Genomic DNA, 23351 nt, shown 5'->3' on the forward strand with positions numbered 1-23351 from the left:
GACCTTCAGACCTACTGTAACTTCTAGTGCTTAGTAGCCTGAAATTAGCCAACACTATCCATCTGCTGATGGCTTATATAGAGGCTTGAAGACCTCTCCTGGTCCATTAAGAAAGATAAACAGACTATCATTAGAAAGCCAGATAGCGGATTTATAGAAATAGATCCTAAGACCTATATCTAGGACAAGAGGAAAGAATTTTATTTCTGACTCTTCAATCTAATCAATAGGCTTTTAGAGCTGGAATAATAATGTCTTTGTTAATATGGAGAGATGTCACTTGATAACTAGATTCAGGAACAGGTTTGAGGATTATTTTATATTGTGAAAAACAGTAAAGGTTCTATGCAAAATAGTGCTTGAAGATCTGATATCCTTCTGCCCGATACTAATGTCACCAATCGAGTTATCTTAATACTAAGCAATGGAGGAGATAGTCTCATCGTTAAAAGGGGTGAAGATTTCAGAGCCCTTAAAAAATTTTTTAAAAAAAAATGGGAAGAATTCCGCAGTAAGTTAACTAAGGGATCATATAAATACAGCCAACAGATATTTAGATACCTCCATATCAAAGCCCCTTTACGAAAAAAGAGATCAAACAGTGCTAAGACTTGAACCTTTTGAGGTGACGTGGCTAGGTCCTAGATGAGTCCTGGATTGAAGTATTTTAGAACCTCCTTGAATGATTACCTACTTATAAATAGACCAGAAATAAAGGCATCCCAACTCTGTAAAGGTAGCCGAGGATATAGAAAGGTATTAGTTACTGCACCTTAAAAACCCTTATATTTTAAGCTCTACTTTGCAATCTCCAAACCATTACATGGAAATAAGCATCTATAGGCAAATCTATAGACACCATCCAATGTACTAGAAATACTTCCTTTATGATGAATGTTCAAGAATCCTGTAACTTACTATAGTGGTCCTTTAAAGATATAGAATGGGTCTCCATCTGCTTATTAGAAACAGAATCTTTGTATTCTAACTGCTTTTGAAATGTCTCAGGAAAGCTCCCTGTAATTGAACGGAAGCCATGAAAGCATCTATTTTTCCTAGTCCCTTCATCTGGTAGAAGACTGACCACTTCTTAGGTTGAGATCTACCCTACACGCGTCCTGGTGTGAAATACTTGGGTCCTGGAAACAAGGGAATGGTAGTCCTTGGATCAAAAAGGGTTTCCAGAACCTTCTGGTCTTGAAGTAGTCAAGCTTTCCTGACCTCTGCATTCTCTTGATGCATTCATCTAGGACAGGGGTAGGCAACCTATGGCACTAGTGCCATGTACGGCACTCAAGGTGTCTTTGCACGGCACTCAAGGCTGCTAGAGCCAAACAGGCTCTTTCCTATCAGGAGTCCCAGTAAAACTTAAGATATCTGCTAATACGAAGAAGTGGTGAAGGACAATCCTCAATTTATGCATTGCAGCACGTAGAGGAAGTGATCTCAGATCACTTCCTCCCAGCACTTGTAAATGGGAATCCACACTGTAGCAGAGCAGCATACAGCTGCTGTTGCAGCTCCTATACTTGAGCTATACCTGGTCGGCCCGGTCCCCACTGGAACCTAGGGAAGCTACCCACACTGCTAGATATACACAGAAATGCAGAATAACCCTCCACTCATACAAATGCAACACCACTAACAATCCACATGCAGCCTCTCACATGCAATACCCCAAACAGCCCCCACACACTACCAACACACAATGTGACATATCCATCCACACACAATTCCAAAAGCAGCCCTCATACACAGCCCACATTCATATGTATCATACACGATACCACAAACTACTCCTGAACATATACAACATAATAGCTCATATACGCACAAATACAACGATACAAAGCAATTACAGTAAAAATAACACAAGCAGAATACGGCAGCATACACACCTCAATTTAAAAAAAATAGGATCGGCACGCTACGGGACATCACAATCCTATATCGGCACAGTGCTACTAAAAGGTTGCCTAACCCTAATCTAGGATGATGCATCTGTAGACCAGGTGTTGAGCCAACAAGTCCAACTAGTAGACACAGAAAAAGTAATGTTTCTGGCTGGAGTATAACACCACCTACAGATGCTTCTGAGCTATGTCCGGCTTAATAACTTAATACATTTTCAACAGACAAAAAGGAAGATTGATTTGTTATTTTTGCTATGTTATTTATAGAAATTATGCCCATTAACAAACCATCCTGTATTTAAATCTCTATCGAACTTTGACCCCCGTCTTCTAATTACCCTATCTAATATGATACCTGCAGCAACTGTCCACTTACTTGTTCATAGTTAACTGGATCCTTTGCTGTGTTTTTAATTCTTTTTTAGTCGCATTTCTAGGTGGGGGTTGATAACCCCAGAGCCATGAAACCAAGGGAAGTTCGAAAACAGAAATAATGTTACCCATTCTCTTTATTAATTATCTCACTGCAATGAATGTGCTCTGCAGGAGTAGGATTCTCTGTTCTTTGGTCAGTGACATCACAATTTAACCTAATGTTCTAGATGCAGGAAAAGAATGACTGGCTGCATGATGTCTATGGAAATGAAATCCTGTTGAAAATTACAATAGAATTTCCTGCTTTAAATGATAAGCACAGAAACAACTTAATTATCAAGTATGGTTGTGGCAATAAAGGCATTTTCCGTACACCATAACAATTTCATCATAGTGAAGTTGTTATGGTGCAATAAGGTCCAGAGCACCATCTCACCTTAAGGTGTTAAACCATTAACGCATCGTTTAATCCCAAACTCTGCTGCTCCTCTTCTTTTAAAAGTCTGAAGCCTTTGATTAGGGGTCGCTCTCAGCCTCTATGAAGCCCTTTATTTAGAAAAGTGAATGGAAAGGATGCATACATTTTCACTCAGTTTTCTGATTGGGAAGGTAATGATAGGCTGAGAGCATCAGCTGACACTCTCCGCCTCTCAATGTTGCCAGGTCTGAGGATTTCTGATTGAAGCCTTCAGAGGAAGTGGAAGGGTAGAGCGATCAAGCCCTGTTTTATAGAATTCGGTGTTAAACGGTTCATTAATGGCTTAACCTCTTACGGTAAGATGGCACCCAGGACCTGAAGTGGTTATGGTGCCTGGACTGGTCTTTTAAATGCACCATTTTACAAAAAAAATCTGCAGATTTAAATAAATAAAATGATTGACACCGAAAGAGTGCACTAATACGGAGTTAAGCATCGTATATATTATTGGTGATGAAGCAGCATGCAGTAAGAATGGCTATGATGATTGATACTTTTAATGGACGCATACTTTCTTGCTCAGCATTGTTAAAGGATTATAAAAACAGGTACATTCTGCAAATGTAAAATACTGATTCAGTTCAGAAGGCAGCTTAATCACTAGATCTGGGGTGTTTCTTGTCCAGTAGAAAATGAGAAAAGCAGAAGGGTTGGTGTAGCAACTGGATTGTTCTTGAAAATATATGTAACAACAAAGAAAAAAACCAACAGTGAATTATGTAAGATACAATTAATTAAAATAATACAAAATAGTTCACTCTCACTTTAAAGGAGCTTAGGTTCAGCTCTAACTTGAATGCTTGGGCGGTATGATCCCCACCTAAGGCTATAGTGTGGTGCAGGGTCTGTGTGTAGTCCTCTTAGTGGTAGATTTCCCTGTGGATATGTGGAGGAATGAAATCAAAATAATATAGTGCAGTATGCCAGAGCAAGTAGCACAAGAAAACATAATAAATGTGCTTGCGTTATGGAGCCTAAACGGTGACTCCACAGGTATAGCGTAAAGTGGTGTGATACCTACTCTAGGATATAGGTGATTATGATATCTCTTTGTAAATTACATAAAAGAGAAATAAAACCTTAGTTTACACTGTAAAAATTGAGTAAGAAGATAAAAGCAATAAAAACAATAAAAACATAATCACATGTAGTAGAGCAAAATTAGGTTTGCTCAATCCAATAGGCTTAGGTACTATTATATCCCCATATGGAATCTACATGAGGGGGCAGAACCTAGCACCCCCTGCCTATCTACACACCACACTGGGTGGTTCGCACCCCCAGGTGATCGGGCACATGCAGAAATTACAACAGACGGGCTGTAAAAAATCCCATGGTTCAGGGGCCATGTTTTGGACAGCTCTGATCAAAATTATATCATGAGTGGTACTTTGTGCTCAGCACTCACTGTCTCATTGCCAAATTAATTTGTGTAATGCAGTTTCCAGCCACACATTACATTCTTTAATAAGCTTAATATATGCTATAAATCACTGCTTTTATTTACATACAGTTTACATCTTATATGTTTCAATCCTCCAATGGGACTTTTATCAAGTTCTAATCTTGTTAAAGTCCTGTCGGAAGACTGAAACTTTGATCCACAAATTAAAGATGTAAATAGTTTGTCTTTAAAAATAAAAGTAGTGATTTCTATAATTTATTAAGTGCTCTCCTTAACAAATGTCATAGATTGCCATAAGAAGCTATAACTGCAGCTGTTTTTTTTTTTTTGTTTTTTTTTTAAACATTCTGTGTTTGAGTTTTAGGTATCATTTTACAGAAGAGAAAACATAGCATAAGTTAGTATAAAAATACATGGAGAGATCCGAAGACCGGTGGGTTCCATTGACATACTTATGTGTCTCACTTTGTGATGGTGTATACAAAACACGGTGTGAGAGAATATGCAGTAACATCCAATGATCAGCGAACCAGGTGTTCTGAGTTTCCATTGTGTTTGGTTTGGAGCATCTCTGTCAGAGGCTCAATTGAACAGTACCCATAGGTGTCCGCCATTGCCTCAGATACTTGCATGAAGGAGGGTTGGATATGTTCATATTATTAAAGGGATCCTATAGGGCCAGGAAAACAAACCCGTCTTCCTGGCACTATAGGCTCTTGGAGTGCTCCCTCCCTCGGTGCTGAAGGGGGTTAAAATTCCTTCAGCCACTTACCTTAATCCAGCCCCAGGCTCCTTCGGCACTGGTGACCTCTCCTCCCCTGCCGATGTTTGTTCCCGAGTGGAGCCGAATGCGCATGCACGGTAAGAGGCACTCACACATTCAAACCCGCCCGTCCAAGAGGTGCGATTTACTCAGTGTAAATCGCAGAAGCGGCCTCTAGTGGCTCTCAGGGAGACAGCCACTAGAGGCTGGATTAACCCTGCAGTGTAAACATAGCAGTTTCTCTGAAACTGGTATGTTTATAGACGAAAGGGTTAATCCTAGATGGACCTGGCACCCAGACCACTTCATTGAGCTGAAGTGGTCTGGGTGACTATAGTGGTCCTTTAAGGGTTCGTCTTCTCTCTAAATATTTCCTTTATGTGGGCATGATGTTTGGCATATTGTAGTCTGGATGGCGTAGTCGTAATGTCCTGTTGTGATGTCTAGGGTGCTTTGTGCAACGGGTAGTAAATATAGCTCAGTTGGAATGAATTGGGTGTGCTGTCCCACCGTTATTAAGCAACATGGGGGAATAGTACGTGTTGGCTTTTTGGTTAGTATTGAACCTCTTCCAGAGCCCACCATTTAGGGTCCCCATTGTGTTGGACTTTAATATTATGGTTTGATAACCAGAACAGAAAAAGAACAGAAAACAATAGGGTAACCACAACATTTGTGACATTTAACAATGTAGGTCGAAGTGTGTCAGCATTTGGTTACAGATGGTTTTTGTATGGTACAGGTGTGTAATGTTAATGTGGTTCGAGTCGCCTGTTGCAACTGTTGAGTAAAGGAAGACTCCTTATCGGATTTTGTGGGATAATGTCAGTACAGGCTCCTTTGTGAGCCGTGACCTGGAGCGACGACCAAGGTTATTGTGGGGTCATCTGTTGTCTATTTTTTTGCATTTGTTCACAGCAATTTTCATATAGGAGTTATTCTCTCGCACATTGAACTCGACTATAAAGAAAATTGTTAAAAATAGAAATATTGAAGAAAAAAAATACAAAAAAGAATAAAGGAAGAGAAAAATAAAACAGCCCCTTCTGTGCTGTAGGTATGCGGGAAACTTAGGGTATATAGTGTTATCAAACAAAAGTAGTTTGCGCCTAAAGAGAATTGGTATATACATACACTATTTACTTCTGTAGTGCCAGGTATCTCAAAAGAAAGAGAAACAAACTATATATAATAGTGAAGTATGTTTTAAGAGCAGGCTGAAATATAATATTGTAACAGGGATAAACTCACACTTTGGAGAGCTGCTGAGAGCTCTGCTGTTTTCAGCGTGGACGGTATAATCCCTGTCTAAGGAAATAATTCAGCAGCAATGGTATTGCTCCAGTAGGTAATGTGAAAACAAAAGTAGAAATATCCAATGGTACAATATAGCAGCAGACAATATTAAAAATATTAAAGTAGGTATCCTACTTACATTTTCCAGAGTATGGACCTGCTCTGGTGTTTAGAACGTTGGTGGTATAATCCCCACCTGGGATTTGCAGGACCGGGAAGCCAATGGGTAATAAAGTATAAAATCCTAAATAAATTAAAGGCATGCTATAGCATCTTGTGATGAATCTTAATTTTCTTTTCCAGTATAGAAGATAAGTCCATATTTTCTATTTGTATGATCTGTTTATTAAGTTCTCCATTTTCTCCATGAATATTGTCTTAATGATGTTGGCTTGTACCTTACACTGCCTTTGTACAGTTTTTTCTCAGTTTCCTGAATTTGTTATAAAGAACATAATTAAGTCATGATTGGTAGTGACCACTTTATTTTGGGATAAAAGTGTTGACATTTACATCCTTAAAAGTCTTTATTTTGATCTTATCTTCTATGTAGATGCTTAGATCAAGGAACTCTACCTCTTTGCTGCTGTACATGGTGTTGGAGTTGAGCTATACCAGAAATCCCCTCAGGGACATTTCCTCCCCATGCCAGATGAATAGCACTTCATCGATGTACCTTTTGTAAATCATAATATTGTCCTTCCAAAAATGATGTTTTTACCAGTGTCTCATGAAGAGGTTGGCAATTCTTGGGACATCAGGTACAGATGCAGTCCATCTCACCCCCTCCTAGCCACCAAAGATGGTAACACATACAAAATATTGTCCTCTTTGTGCTTTGCTCCACTGTAGACACCAGCTGAGACAGTCGTGACTTTATAAGGCTATGATATGCTATTGTGTAGTGGAGAGTGCAGCCTGTGAAATTGGAAGGGACATTTTTTTTAATTTTTTTTTTTAAGTTTTTATTTTTTAATCTTTTTATTGTGGTAGATTGGAAGTCAGGGAATCGATGCCTGAAATTTGTGGTACAAAATAAGACTGGATTTCTGGGATATGTGATACCTAAAAAAAAGTTTCATTCCATTGAGGTAACTGTACCTTCTTCTCTTCTATCAAGAGATATTTGAGGAAAGTTTGTATGGATTTGTTTGGATTTTCATCAAGTATTTCATAGGTCGTTCCTATGTCGTAATAGACTTGCTACCTCTTCCATATAATATTTTGTTGACATCATGACAATACCTGTCCCTTTATCAGCTGGTTTGATCGTGATCTCTGCATTATGTGCAAGTTCTTTACCTTTTACTTAAGTTGTGGTGAGTAACTCTCTGTTCACCCTATATACTTATTCCGCAACAATTTCTTCCAATATCTCCATGCTGGTTGATATCTGGTTGGTTGGGAAGACGTTAGATCTAGGTTTAAATTACTGTGCTTGCTGACACCGAGGGTTATGGATCGACTTCTTATTATGTTGTTCTTGTTGTATTGATTCTTCAGGCTCAGTTATTTAATAAATCTTTTGATGTCTATCGTGTAGTTAAATGTATCCAATTCCCTTGTTGGGGCATATTTCAGTCCTTTGTTTAGGACTGAAATTTGGGGTATCATAATTGGTTGATGTTCCATTTGGTTTTATCTCTAGTTGCTCTTTCTTTGTTCTTTTATTTCTTCCTCCTCAAATTCTTCTGTACGTAATCCCCCCCTTTTTTTTGGTTGCTTTCTTGGAGCGACCGGATGAAGTCTGGTTGTAATATGTCTCATGGTTCTCAGTCATATCCTCTTGCTCTATGATTGTTGTATTGTGGTGTCTTATTTATTCCCCTGTTTATCTAACAAAGCTTCATGTTTAGTTCCAACTTAGATACAGCTAAATTATTTGGCAATATTGGCTAACAAAATAATAATAATCAAGTAGGTGGGAGAACCAAAGATAAGAGGGCTATAGGAGGATGACATAGAAAGGGACAAGTGGAGAATATTACTAGGGAAACATTTATAAACTTGAACTAGAGAAGACCTAAGGAAGGTTGACTAGTGACTTAAATAAAGTGACTATATGGAACCCTTAAGTAAGTCTTGATCTTACCTGGGTCAGAGCTTCTGTGCTATCAGCCAGAATCCAAAAATGTGATTCAGTTCACTCATTGAAGTCATTGCTGTGTCTGTTCTACTGTCAGTGTCAGGATTACTGTTTGATCCAGCACGTAGAACTGTATAGCACGGATGACAAATAAGTAACGTATTACCGGTCCTTAGAATGGCCAGATTTAACGTACAAAGAATAGTCAAAAATACTAGCCAAGGTCAGGGAACACAGAAAGGGACACAGCGATGAGGAAAGCCAGGAGTCAGGATACCAGAATATAGAGAAGTCAATAAACAAAGCCAAAGTCAAAAACCAGGTAGAAAACTATAAACAGGAACACGCTCTCGGACAACCACAAGGGAATCCACGACAGGGCACTGAGCAGGATGAGAACTGGGCCTAAATACCCCTCCTCTAGATCTGATAGGCTGTAACCGGCCTTTGACCCCAAATTCAGTTACCAGGTTTCATTTGCATAATTGCTGCTCAGCATTAACCCTTCTGTGGATTAGGTTGCTGTTCGGCACAACTTTTCCTGTGTGGACAGTAAATGTCATTAACCACATTTTTATAAGCAGATGAATACGTGACATTACCCCCCACCTGAAGAACGCCCACCGGGCGGGCAGGACCAGGCTTGAGAGGAAATTTGGCGTGAAAAGCACGGATCTTACGGCCCGCATGCAGGTCAGGAGCCGAAACCCAAGAACGATCAGCAGGACCGTAACCTTTCCAAACAACCAAGTACTGTAAAGTGCCTAGAGAAAACCTAGAATCCACGATAGAAGATACCTCATACTCCTCCTGACCACCCACCACCACCGGAGGGGGAGTAACACAAGGAACAGTATATCTATTGCAGACAAGAGGCTTGATGTTGCGAGATGACAACCAAACCCGGTCCCCCACTTGATACACCGGGTTGGCACTCCTACGCTTATCAGCAAAATGTTTGAAGCGTTCAGCAGCAGCCCCTAGAGCAGTTTGAACCTTAACCCAGGTATCCCGAATGGAGGCCAGACGCTCATCCAGAGCAGGAATGGCAGTATCAGAAAATACCGCAGGGAGAACCGTAGGATACCTACCATTATTGACAAAAAAATGGACTGTGCCCAAAGGAGTCATGAACAGCATTGTTTCTAGCGAACTCGGCCCAAGGGAGTAGTTCAGACCAATTGTCCTGTGTGCTATTAATAAAACAACGCAAATAAACTTCTAATGACTGGTTAGCCCTCTCAGCTGTACCATTGGTCTGTGGATGGTAGGAGGAGGAGAAGGAGAGATCAATCCCCAATTGTTTACTGAACGCCCTCCAGAACCTGGACACAAACTGAGAGCCCCTATCAGACACAATATTGTGAGGGATGCCATGCAAATTGTCAGGGTATTTATATCGGCAGACATTTTGTGCTATAATAGAAATACAAAGTGTATATTCTGAAGTCACTTTGAACAGACCAGACTTCATTTTGTTATTTTCAAACTAACAAAAGACACAAGATTTCTATCCCTTCTGTAAAACTGACCACTTTACCAGAGCTAAATGGAATGTATAGTATAAACAAACCACTGTCTAAAATGCTAATGGAATAGAATAAATTCTAAACCCAGACATAGGTGACAGAAGATTAAATAATTTAATTTTACTTTCTATAACTAACAAGATCCCATTGTATTGAAGAAGTTCATTTTTAGTTCACAAACTGTCATATTAGGAATTACTACAGAAAATGGAGACACATAGTCTGAAGAAAGCCCAGAAAAAAACGTTTGATCTGACGAGCAAAATTGAGTTATAGCAACCATATAGATAATGTAAATGACGTCAAAATAGCCACCAGGAAAAGTTAACTCTTTCCTGGATAGGTATGTTTAGTGGGATGAGACTGCCATCTACAGTCCAAATACTAAATTTATTGTTTAGAAGGAACCCCACCCCTAGTGTTGTGATTGGTTTATTAGCCAGTGACGAACAGAGAATCTGTCCCTTTAAAAGTTAAGACAAAGGGAAGAGAGGGTAATCAGGAAAATCAGGAGGGAGAAAGCAGTCAGGGGCAAAAGAGTCGGAAGCAGGCTAAGAAAGAAAAGACAGAGAAACATTCCTGGAAACTTAGCTACCTGAGAACATCTGGTGAAAATATCTATTAACTGGTAAATATACTGGCTTCATTTAATTAATTTAAATTAATTAAAATGTTCTAATAGCATGATATATGACCGGATAAATCACGATAAGATTTCGATATTTAGAAATCTTAGTTAACTAAGAAGTATATATATTTATAACCATTTCATACTGCAGATGGAATTGGGATAAGTGTGTATTTCTGTGACATATCACATGTTAGCATATCGTGACATTTATCCAGCTGTATTGATTTGCTATAAAATAAGATTAAATATCTGGTAGACAAATTGATAAAATATCAGCTTATAGAACATATAGATTTCTTCTCATTGGATGGATCCAGGAAATGACTAATGACTGGTATAAATGTTATTTTAATTAAAATTACATAAGAATAGATCTTAAATCCCTAGAAGAGGTCTAGCCAGCATTGAAAGGGTTATTCTGTCAGCTAAAGCTTTTATGACTTTACGCTGCAGCTCTAAGGAATTCTGTCCTCTCTGTGAAACTTTCACATTCCTTCTCTGTGAAGAAAGTCGTAAATCTTGTCTTGAAGGCTAATGTGTAGATTCTAAACTGCGTTAACCATTAGGAAGTTTATATTACCATATTGTATTGCATATTCATATTCATATTATACTGAATATTCATTGATTATTGTCATGCATGTAACTCATTATTATTATTATTATTTAAATTGTTAAAAATAAAAATGTATCTATTTTTATAAACAATTTGTGATTTTAATTATATGATATACATTTCACTTACACGATACGATCTTTGGGATCTGAGAATTAAAATAGTGGGTAATTCTCAACTGTTTACTATTATTATATTATATTATTAAATATTTGATATCTGGTTTGATTTTCGTAAGGAACAAACGAAGGTCTCCTCTTTCGGTGATATTCAGACGACTTTGTGCAATATGATTTCTCATCTGTGCGTCAGCTCCCCTCCTCTGCCTCCTCAATTCCCCTCCCCACCTTCCCCCCCCCCTTTTTTTTTTCTAAACCTTCCTTAGCAATGCCCAATAGGAAGGCTGAGCTAGGTATCCCACTTACTATTACTTACTATAGCTCACTATAACAGACAGGCACACATACAGACAGACAGACACACACACACACACACACACACAGGCACACATACATATAGACACACACAGACATGCATACAGACACACACATACAAAGACACACACATAAGACATACATACACAAGACACACATGCATACGACACACATACATACAAAGACACATACACACACAACACATACATACAAAGACAAGACACACATACATACACACATATATGCAGACAGACACACACATACAAAGACACATACATCAGACACACATACATAGATACAGACAGACACACACACAAGACATACATACAAAGACACATACACAAACAAACACACACATTATATTTAAGTCACCCTCCTGTTTCCTACCTTTAAGGTGCAGGAGGGTGACTTTCCCTGGGGTCCAGTGGTGGCCCAGGTTGATGGGAGTCAGAGTTCCCACTCTGACACCCTCCATTTTCTTCCTCCCGCGCAGTCTGTGTGTTAGCTGGGAGGGATGACGTGCAGCCACTTCCTCCCAGCTCTGTGATGTTTACATATTTCCTGAGTGAATCCCACCAAAATGATCTAGTGATCGCGGCAGTGGACTTATTGATGCCCGGGTGTCCAGCAGTTATATTGTCATGGAACACTTTCATGATATTAACCCTTTCACATATGGGAACGAACAGTTTATCACACGGTTTACCACTGGGCACCTGAGGCTGGGCCTCCAGTATGGTGCCAATCAGTGGAAAAGACAGTGAGAGGACAGTAGTAGCAATAATACACTCTGGTGGAATAATAGGAGATGTCACCTGTTCCGGAGCTGACTCATTATCAAATGGCCTGGACAAGGCATCAGCCTTGGTATTTTTAGAACCAGGTCTATAAGTAATGAGGAAGTTAAAACGTGAAAGGAACAGTGACCATCTAGCCTGTCTGGAAGACAAACGTTTGGCATCCCCTATATATGCCAGATTTTTGTGGTCGGTTATGATCAACAGGGGGTCCTTGGAACCCTCCAAAGGATGTCGCCACTCCTTGAGAGCAAGAATAATGGCCAACAGTTCTCTATTGCCAATATCGTAGTTGCGCTCAGCAGGAGACCTCTTTCTGGAGAAGTAGCCACAAGGATGCAATGGTGTTCCCTGGCTTTCTCTCTGAGAGAGAACAGCCCCTACCCCTGTCTCGGATGCATCAACCTCCAATATAAAAGGTTTACTGGTGTCTGGATATTTTAGTATGTCCGCAGAGGCAAATCTTTGTTTAAGAGTCTCAAAAGCATTCACAGCCTCTTTGGACCATACCGTGCTACTAACCCCTTTGCGAGTCATATTAATGATGGGGGCTATTACAGAAGAAAATCCCTTGATGAATCTTCTGTAATAGTTGGAAAAACCAATAAACCTTTGAATGGCTTTTAAACCAGAGGGTAATGGCCAGTGTAGTACAGCCTCTAGTTTTTTAGGATCCATTTGAAATCCCGATGCAGAGATGTTGTAACCCAAAAAGTGGACTTCAGGCTGGTCAAATATGCACTTTTCTAATTTACAATAAAGTTTATTTTTCAACAACGTCTGCAGAACCTGTTTCACATGGGAGTGGTGAGTTTGAAGATCAGGGGAATACACCAAAATATCGTACAAATAAACCAAGACAAATGAGTAAATGAATTCCCTGAGTACATAATTTATACAGTCTTGGAATACGGCCGGGGCGTTGCATAACCCAAATGGCATTACCAGATATTCATAGTGTCCACTACGGGTATTAAATGCCGTCTTCCACTCATGATTCTCTTTAATTCTAACCAAATTGTAAGCGCTCCTAAGGTCAAGCTTAGTAAATACTTTAGCTCCCTGAAGTCTATCGAACAATTCGGAAATGAGTAGGATAGGGTAAGCATTTTTTACAGTGATTTTATTAAGTGCCCTGTAGTCTATGCAAGGGCATAACTCACCACCCTTTTTCTCAACAAAAAAGAGTCCTGCACCAGCTGGTGAGGATGACTTTCTTATATGCCCTTTGCTCAAGGATTCTTTGATGTATTCCTCCATTATTTTACTCTCCTGGGGAGATAAGGCATAAACTGCCCCCTTAGGTGGCATAGCGCCTAGAAACAGGTTAATGGCACAGTCATATGCTCTGTGGGGAGGCAATACATCAGATTGAGCCTTGTAAAACACCTCCTGAAGTTTTCGGTATTGTATGGGAACTCCAGGAGTTTGGGGAGTGGTAGTGGGAAGGTCAATAGTACCCAATCTCTTTAGTACTGGTTTTATACATCTCCCCATACACTCTTTACCCCATTCTAATATCTCCCCATTAGCCCAGTCAATATAGGGATTGTGCTTACTCAGCCACGGAAACCCTAATATGATAGGACATGATGGAGAAGTAATAACCTGAAACGTCATCTCCTCCCTATGGGAGGCCCCAATAGCGATCGTAATAGGGACAGTTTCGTGGGTTATAAGCGGTTGTGTGAGTGGTCTACAATCAATAGCCTCTACAGCTAGCGGCGTAGGTCTCATTACCCCTAATAAACTGGACATCAATAAAATTTCCAGCAGCACCTGAGTCCATTAGGGCACTGCAAGAAAACGTCTTGTTGTCAAGGGAAATAGATACCTCAAGGAGGAATCTACTTTTGTTTTTGTTAGAGGATCTGTCACACCTAAGATCTGTCCCCTTAAGGTTCTTAGGTGCGGACGTTTTCCGGACGCACTGGGCAATTAGTTATCATATGTCCCTTTCTACCACAATATAGGCATAACCCCTCCCTTCTCCTATACTGTTTTTTGGCCTCCGACAATCTAGTGACCCCCAACTGCATAGGTTCGGATTCGGACTGTACAGGGAGGTTAGACAAAACAGGTTTAGAGAATTGAGGTGCTAGGGACGTAGCCGTACGTCTGGTCTTGCTTCTGGTGACTTCTCTGAGTCTTAACCTATTATCAATATGCATGACAAACGTAATAAATTCGTTAAGACTCTTAGGTAATTCTTTAGCGGCTATCTCATCTAGTATAGTCTCTGAGAGACCCTTTTTGAATGCTGAGATTAACCCATTGTTAGTCCAGTCTACCTCAGAAGCTAAGGTACGGAATTCAATAGCATAATCCGAGATAGACCGGTTACCTTGTCTGATGTGCATTAGGGCAGTGGAGGCGTCATCCTCTCTACCCAATGGCTCAAACGTGAGCTTAAATTCGGCAAGGAACTCCTGGTAATTATGAGCAATGCTCTGATTACTCTACCACAACGGATTAGCCCAGGCAAGGGCCTTGCCCTTTAATTGATTCATTAGATAACCAATGTTTGCTCTGTCCGTGGGGAACGACCCTGGTGAGGCCTCAAAATGGTACTCCACCTGATTAAGAAAACCCCTGCATTCCTGGATATTGCCATCAAACTGTAGGGATGGCGATAAGGAGATGCTAGGAGGCCTATTCACAGTGGGTGGAGGTACACAGGGTAGAGGTGCTATAGAAGGAGACGCTGCAGGCTGCAGATGCGCCGTTCTAGCGAGAAGCGTACTGAAAGCCTGAGCGAATTGATCCATGCGGTGATCATTCTCCTCTAATTTCCTCTCGCAAGCAGCTATGTGCTGACACAGTTCTACAGGATCTATGGCCCTGTTGTAATGTCAGGATTACTGTTTGATCCAGCACGTAGAACTGTATAGCACGGATGACAAATAAGTAACGTATTACCGGTCCTTAGAATGGCCGGATTTAACGTATAAAGAATAGTCAAAAATACTAGCCAAGGTCAGGGAACACAGAAAGGGACACAGCGATGAGGAAAGCCAGGAGTCAGGATACCAGAATATAGAGAAGTCAATAAACAAAGCCAAAGTCAAAAACCAGGTAGAAAACTATAAACAGGAACGCGCTCTCGGACAACCACAAGGGAAACCACGACAGGGCACTGAGCAGGATGAGAACTGGGCCTAAATACCCCTCCTCTAGATCTGATGGGCTGTAACCGGCCTTTGACCCCCAATTCAGTTACCAGGTTTCATTTGCATAATTGCTGCTCAGCATTAACCCTTCTGTGGATTAGGTTGCTGCTCGGCATAACTTTTCCTGTGTGGACAGTAAATGTCATTAACCACATTTTTATAAGCAGATGAATACGTGACAGTCAGCAGCTATAAGATGTCTAGGGTACAGTGGAGTCTAAACTAGTGAGCTTGTAGGTGTTATGAGTCATTATTGCCATAGCACAATTTATATTCTACCAAAAGGGGACAGTCCCATGAAACTAATCCCAAACAATGGGTGGGGCTGTTAGACAAAGATATCACCAGAGATAATGAGAGAGAGAAGCTCACTTAGCATATGTTAATGATAAACTGTTAATATTCTGCAGCTGTCATTGTTTTATAGAACAATGCACTAATTAACATTTCAGATTTTACTAATTATATTTGCATAACTATTAAACTTTCAGGTTGATTAAGCAGAATTTTATGGGTTATTGGTGGGTGTTTTTTTGTTTTTTTTATACAAATAACTCTAAATTAATATATAGAAGAAATATATTGAGACAAATTGTGTATTATTTTGGTTAGAAGATTATACTAGCAAGAAGTAATGCCGTGGCCATGCCCCAAGTTCAATTTTGTAGGGGATTCAATCTCATGTTTGTGAGATGTCAGCAATTTATGGACTAGATAACAGGAGTCAAGCATCCTTCTCGTGTGTGGTTATCCCTAATTCACTACCATTTAGTGTGTAAGTTGCTTGTGCATTCTTAACCCCGAAGTGCATAACTTTGCATTTCTCTACGTTAAATTTCATCTGCCATTTTAGTGCCCAGTCCTCCACTCTATCCAAATCCCTCTGCAGCAAAGCAATATCCTGCTCACATTTTATTACTTTGCAAAGTTTTTTGTCATCTGCAAACACTGATACATGGCTTTCAATACCTATTTCAAGATCATTTATAAATATGTTAAATAGAAGAGGTCCCTAAACAGAACCCTGAGGGACACCACTTACCACTTTAGTCCAGCCTGAAAATTTACCATTATTTACAACTCGTTGTACTCTATCCTTAAGCCAATGTTCTACCCAAGAACAAGAATTTTCATCTAGACCAATTTCTTTTAGTTTGAAGACTAACCTATTGTGAGAACCGTATCAAATGCCTTGGCAAATTCCAAGTAGATCACATCCACTGCAACACCCTGATCTATACTTCTACTTACTTCTTCGTAAAAGAAGAACATTTTAAATGTTTACATTAAAAATCTAGGCATATATCCCAAGAAATCAGACCTTGTAATATTAATATCTGTCATGATGCCCTAATTACGTCAACAGGCAATCTGTCTCTCATTTAATATATTTTTAATCATTAGCAAATCTGGAACAATTACCATGACTCCCCCAAAAATATCTTAAACAACTAGAGAACATGATATTTACTGAAATGGGAGGAGTAAAGTTTGGTAATTCCAGGATTGTTAATTAGTGTATTGTTCTACAAAACAATAATAAATGCAAAATTTTAGCAGGCTACCATTAACATATGCTAATTGAGTTTCTCTCTCACGGTCTCTTTGTCTAGTAGCCCCACCCATTGTTTGGGATAGGTCTGTCTCATGGGACTGCCCACCTGGGAAGAATATAAATTGTCATCTTCCAGTAATCACTCACAATAATTACAAGCTCAATCTTGCAACAAGCTCCAGTGTACTCTGCAACCTGTTTCTACAGACTGAAGGACAGACACGGCAATGGCTTCAATGGGTGAACTATATCGTAATAACTGGATTCTGACTAACGCCAAGGAGGAGGACCTGACTAAGGTGAGGCCAGGACTCCCTTTAAGGTCTCTTTCCTTTAAAATGTTCCACGGTCAACATACCTTGGGTCTTCTATAATTTTATCTTCACGAGTGTGCCCCTGGATCATAATACAGTTTAATTATTTTGTTAAACATGGCAATAAATGGAAAAGGACATTAAATTTCACATATATAAACAAACTGTAAAAATATACCCAGTGACCGGAAAGGATGGGAAAACTGTACCTCTTTCTCTTGTACATTAAATACAGTTCCATGGAATATCCATGCTGCTAGACACAGTTATTGTATATTATACATACTGTTGTAATTTCAACATTTTTGCTCTCATAACATAAACAGGTGTTAGGGTACAATGTCAGCATCAAGAGTGGCTGTGTGGGTAAATGTCTTGTTTGTCTCTAAGTACATGTTTTTATCCTTTCTCAGCACAAACGTTCCTACCTGGCAATCTTGGATGGCATCAATGGCGGATTCATGGAAAGGAAATTAGCAGCCCGCTTGATCCCCAAATTCTACAAGCTTTTTCCTGATCTGTCTGCTGCTGCATTCCGCACTCAACTTTACCTGTGCAATGACATAGATACTTCAGTAAGTAATCCAATCATGGTTAAGAGTTGTTTCCTCATTTTCTAACAATTTAAGTATATATTTTAGAATTGTCACAATCATATTTAAAAATAATGTGATCAATTCTGGTAAAATGACACACAGCTTGCAATATTCACACACAACAGGAAAATACTTTTATGTCAATTCTGTGTTAATTTTGGCTATTTTGGCCTTCAATTTGAGATTCATTTTGAATTTACTTTTAATTCCCAGATATTCCCACTTTAGTGAATAACCCTGACTGTCTTTAAGGAACATAAATGGAAATGGCCAAAATACCAGATTCCGTATCACAAACTTAGTTCTGCTATTTTTGTCTGCATTGTGTTACTATGGAGCTTGATCAATGCATTACAAGTTGCAAGGAATTGACTTGCTGAAAAACGATTTTACAATTCTCCTGTATAAGAGTAAAACGTGAAATTCTCCAGGCAGCTCCCACAATTCCAAATTTCGTTAACGGGCTTCTTTATGATTAAATACATGTTTTTATGGATCTTTTTATTTCTCTCCTCCTCTTAAAGGGACACTCCAGGCAGCCAGACCACTTCTGCCCATTGGAGTGGTCTGGGTACCAACTCCCAATTCCCTTTAAGCCAGCAACTGTAAATATTGCAGTTTTCATAAACTGCAATATTTACCTTTCAGGGTTAACTCCTCCTCTACTAGACAGCCACTAGAGGGCACGTTATAGAACACATTTTGTGTGCTATAGCGTCGCTGGACGTCCTCACGCTAATGTGAGGCCCTTCAACGTCGCTGAAATCCCCATAGGAAAGCATTGAAAGCATGTTTTAACCCCTTCAGCAACTTGGGATGGGAGAGGGGACCTGCAGTGCCAGGAAAACGGTTTGTTTTCCTGGCACAGGAGAGTCCCTTTAACATACATTTCAATTTGTACAGAAGAACATCAGTGGATGCAGATGAGAAATGCTGATTGGTTGTTTTTGTTTTCTTACCAGGTTCGCCATCAAGCTCTCCGAGGACTGACGCTATTTGCCACTGAGGAAAATCTGCCTTGTATAGCTGATGTTCTGATGAAATTGTTAAAGACAGGTACAGTACAAAAACTGTGTACAAACTTTTATCATGCGATGGGGTCTTTCAGTGACTTATTAAACCCTTCAGGACGGAGTCAATAGTACACGTTCTGATCAAAAGAAAATGTAAGCAAAAACTGGAATTTGCGCTATATGTCTGTTCAACCGTAATTCACCTCTTTCATATTAAGTGCACCCACACTTATTATATATAATTTTGTTCAGGAGAAACTGGGCTTTAATTTCTCATGAACTATCCATATTTGAAACATAAGTTATTATGAATAAAATTTAAAAAAACTGTAAGAAATTAAGATTTTTAAAAAAATTTGTAGACATTTTAGCTGTAAATGTCATATTACCGTTGGCTTTAACTGCAAAAATAAACACATATTTGGATTCAGCAAAGTCTCACAAGTACAACAGTACCCCCCATTAACAGTTTTTCCGGTGTTTTGGAAAGTCAAAGGGTCAAATATAGCACATTCCATTTTTCATTTTTTTCAAATTGAAATTCGCCAGGTTGGTTATGTTGCCTTGGAGACCGTGTGGTAGCCCAGGGATGAGATTTACCCCCACGATGGCATACCATTTGCAAAAGTAGACAACCCAAGGTATTGCACGTGGGGTATGTCCAGTCTTTTATAGTAACCACTTAGTCACAAACACTGGCCAAAGTTAGCGTTCATATTTGTTTTTGTGTGAAAAAGCAAAAAAACAAATATTTGGCCAGTATTTGTGACTAAGTGGCTACTAAAAATGACTGGACATACCCCATTTGCAATACCTTGGGTTGTCTACTTTTTCAAGTGGTATGCCATCATGGGGGTAATTCTCATTCCTGGGCTACCATATGGTCTCAAATGCAACGTAACCAATCTTGCAAATTTCAATGTGAAAAAAATGAAATGCAAGCCTTATATTTGACTCTCTAACTTTCCAAAACACCATAAAACCTGTACATAGGGGGTACTCTTATACTTGGGAGAGTTCACTGAACACAAACACAAGTGTTTCAAAACAGTAAAACATATTACAACAATAATATCGTCAGTAAAAGTGCCGTTCGTGAAAAATGCATAAAAAGTCATTTACTAAATTTACTAAATATATCATCGTTGTAATACAATGTATCATTTTGAAACACTAATATTTGTGTTCAGCAAAGTCTCTTGAGTAAAACAGTACCCCCCATGCACAGGTTTTATGGTGTCTTGGAAAGTTACAGGGTTAAATATAGCGCGTGCGAATTTAATTCTCTGCACTTGCTGCCTGGGTTGTCAGGCACGTCAATCACATTTTAATTAATTAAATCACATATTATGTTAAAATATTACTTAAGTATACACGTAGAATTTATATATATATATATATATATATATATATATATATATATATATACACATATATGTATTTAAATTCTACGTGTATACTTATGTAGTTATTTATGTAATTATATATATTTATCTATATATAAATATTTGCAGTTATTTGTATTTTATATATAGATAGATAAATAGAATGTCCTTCCTAGTGTATTTTGTTACCAATATATATGTATTAATAACAAAATACAGTTAGAATGAGATTACATATGTATATATAATTTATTTAAATTTTTTAAAAATATTTTATTTATTTTATTTATTTACTATTGTAATTATACGTATACATATAAACATAATATATATATATATATATATATGTATTATATATACAATATATATATCTTTATATATGTAACATCATTCTAAGTGTATTTTAAGATTAATATATGTACTTATATTAATATTAAAATACATTACGTATCACATTACATATATATATATAAGATGTGTATATATATATATATTAGATATATAATATAATATATATATATATATATATATATATATATATATATATTTATATATATATATACTTGTAATTTATTTTAAACATGTTTAATTAATTTTTCTTTTACACTACCCACCAGTCCAAACATTTCAGACAGTCCTCCTGCTGGCAGATCCACAGCCAGCTATAGGGGGTCATGTGATCGCTCTTTGCCTGGGCTGTCAGGCAGTCCTCCCGAAGAGGATCGCGACAGAGGTGAGTACCGCCGAGCTCCTGGGGGTGAAAGCCGTTACGGCGTTCTATGCAGCCACAACGGCTTTAAAGCCTATTATAATGGGGACGGCATAGAACGCTGTAACGGCGTTAAGGAGTTAATTGTTAAACTAAGAATTGGACTGAAAAGTTTATACCAAAAAAGCCAAACTGAAAACATACTACAACTACCATTTGTTAATTTGTCACATTGGGTCTCATTCTTGCAGTTGGTTTGCAAGTAGCTGATATAATAATCCCCTGCATTATTATCACTAAAATGAATACTCCAGCTACCATAACCACTTGAGCTCACTGTAATGGTCATGGTGCCAGAAGTGCCCTGGTGCTCGCCATTGTAAGGATTTAAATAATTTTTGAAACATTTGGTTGACTTGTTGTTATTTGGCGCTGACCACCGCCCCGATTACTATGGCCAGAGAGACAGAAGTTCGTAAACAGGAACTGCCGATAGCTTTCATGAGAGAATTCCTGCAATGATGCAATGCTTACGTCACATCATGTGTTTTCTTTGTCTTTTAGATAACCTGGCTGAACTTGACCTGGCGAACAATGCTTTGTTGCACATTTTAAAAATCGATGCCAAAGGTAAGAAGAATCTATATATCTATTGAAATTCCAAAAAAGTGTTTGTGTATGTATATGTGTGTGTGTGTGTGTGTGTGTGTGTGTGTATGTATATATATTTTTATATATAATATTGTCACATGGAAACCCTTAAAATGTAAAATGTGTCTAAGGCTTAACTATATCTTGCAGAATTGTTTTTCTTTCTTTTAGAATCCTTAAGCTATTTTTATTGTTCTATTGTCTCAGGCACATTACGAAAGTTGATTTATCAGATTCGGACTGGAAAAGATATTGTCAGAGAGAGAGCCATCAACTTCCTTTCCCTCAAGCTGAAGACACTGCCAGATGAAGTAATGACAAAAAAAGTTGAAAAGTTTATTCTTTCTAAATCCAAGAAGGTAAGTTTACAAATCTGTTGGTGAAAATATGTAATCTAGCCTCATGTTCAACTTTCTTAGTGTCACTTTAAAGATCATTTCTAAACTGCCTTCTTCCAATTTTCAGGTACTAAAAAAAGTCAACGGAGATCAGTATTTGCAGTTCATAAAGATCCTTTCATCCTTTAAGTCTATGCAGAATGACAGCGGTAGACAGCTTCTGGTAGACCTTGTGTCCAGGCTGCATGAGTCTCTAAATCTTGATGTTGATTACATCGACCACCTGATCGAGTGAACACAACAGGTCCCAACTCTTTTAGGTAAGTGATATCTGCTTCTATATATGAAACTCAGCCATTTGTAATGCTTAATACAGTATTAATATCCACACTTAGTTTTAGGGTCCCCTAGCCTGTGAATGAATGCATACAAAATAAATGCATTTATTCAATTAAGTTACTCATAAATTTCTCCAGCGCCAGGTCTCCCTCGGCGTTGCCATGGCCACCTCCTAGCCATGATCAAATCCAATGCTCTTGGTATTGGAGCATTGGGTCTGTAAGTGCATGCGTGGTGCTTTCTGCAATGCACCTATGATTTGCCATGAATCGACTGTTTTTCTGTGCTGTCTCACAGATCAGTTATTTTGGGAATAACCCGGTATGGTTAAATTGATGGAATCATGGTATGTCAGTAGAGAAAAACAAGTAGCAAGAGAGATAAAAACGGACAACAGCTCAATTAGCCTGCCCTTCGGTGGGTCCCCGCTCAGATCTTTAACTCATCTTGTGCCATTACAGAGAGAATATATCTGAAGCATATCAGACTGGTCCTACCCGTACGGGCAGTCCAGATCCGAAATGCCAGCAAGTACCCTCTGCACGAGAGATACAGCAACCCCAGATGATCGTTTAACCCCTTCCCGACCGCGGCCCTTAAGGACCTCGGACGTACCTGGCTATTTTGAGCGCTTCCAGGCTCTCGTATGGTATTACACGATGCCTCGATATCCCCCCTACACTGCTGGGGACCCAAGTGACCGCCCCCCCCCAGAGCGATCACTTCTGGGTTTGCCACACATGGCGCCCGACATTGTAGGGAGAGCATCTGAAGCCATCCGCAGGCTTCAGATGCTCTTACCGTTACTGAGTGCCTCGAGGGGTCGAGGCACTCAGTAATAGTTGAAAAAATAAGTATATTAAAAAAAATAATTAACCTATTTAATCTATGTATAATTTCCCCTTAACGACCGAGGACAAACTAAGTACGTCCAACAAAAAACAGTTGTTAAGGACGT

General features: G+C 38.9%; 2 long non-coding RNA genes across 2 annotated transcripts in view; both read left to right on the plus strand.

The window, feature by feature from the left end:
* The window catches only part of LOC134582550 (uncharacterized), a 447686-nt gene extending 429799 nt beyond the window's left edge, over positions 1–17887 (plus strand). Inside the window, exon 3 of the long non-coding RNA XR_010086270.1 lies at positions 17776–17887. This is a non-coding gene — a long non-coding RNA (uncharacterized LOC134582550). The remainder of the gene's footprint in view (positions 1–17775) is intronic.
* A 1052-nt stretch (positions 17888–18939) lies between these two features.
* On the plus strand, positions 18940–22001 carry LOC134582978 (uncharacterized). Its single transcript, XR_010086292.1, has 3 exons — positions 18940–19014; positions 21630–21695; positions 21924–22001. It is a non-coding gene; the product is annotated as an uncharacterized LOC134582978 (long non-coding RNA).
* Positions 22002–23351: the final 1350 nt, after the last annotated feature.

Source organism: Pelobates fuscus, chromosome 13 (assembly GCF_036172605.1).
Source record: "Pelobates fuscus isolate aPelFus1 chromosome 13, aPelFus1.pri, whole genome shotgun sequence".
Lineage (NCBI taxonomy): Eukaryota > Metazoa > Chordata > Amphibia > Anura > Pelobatidae > Pelobates > Pelobates fuscus.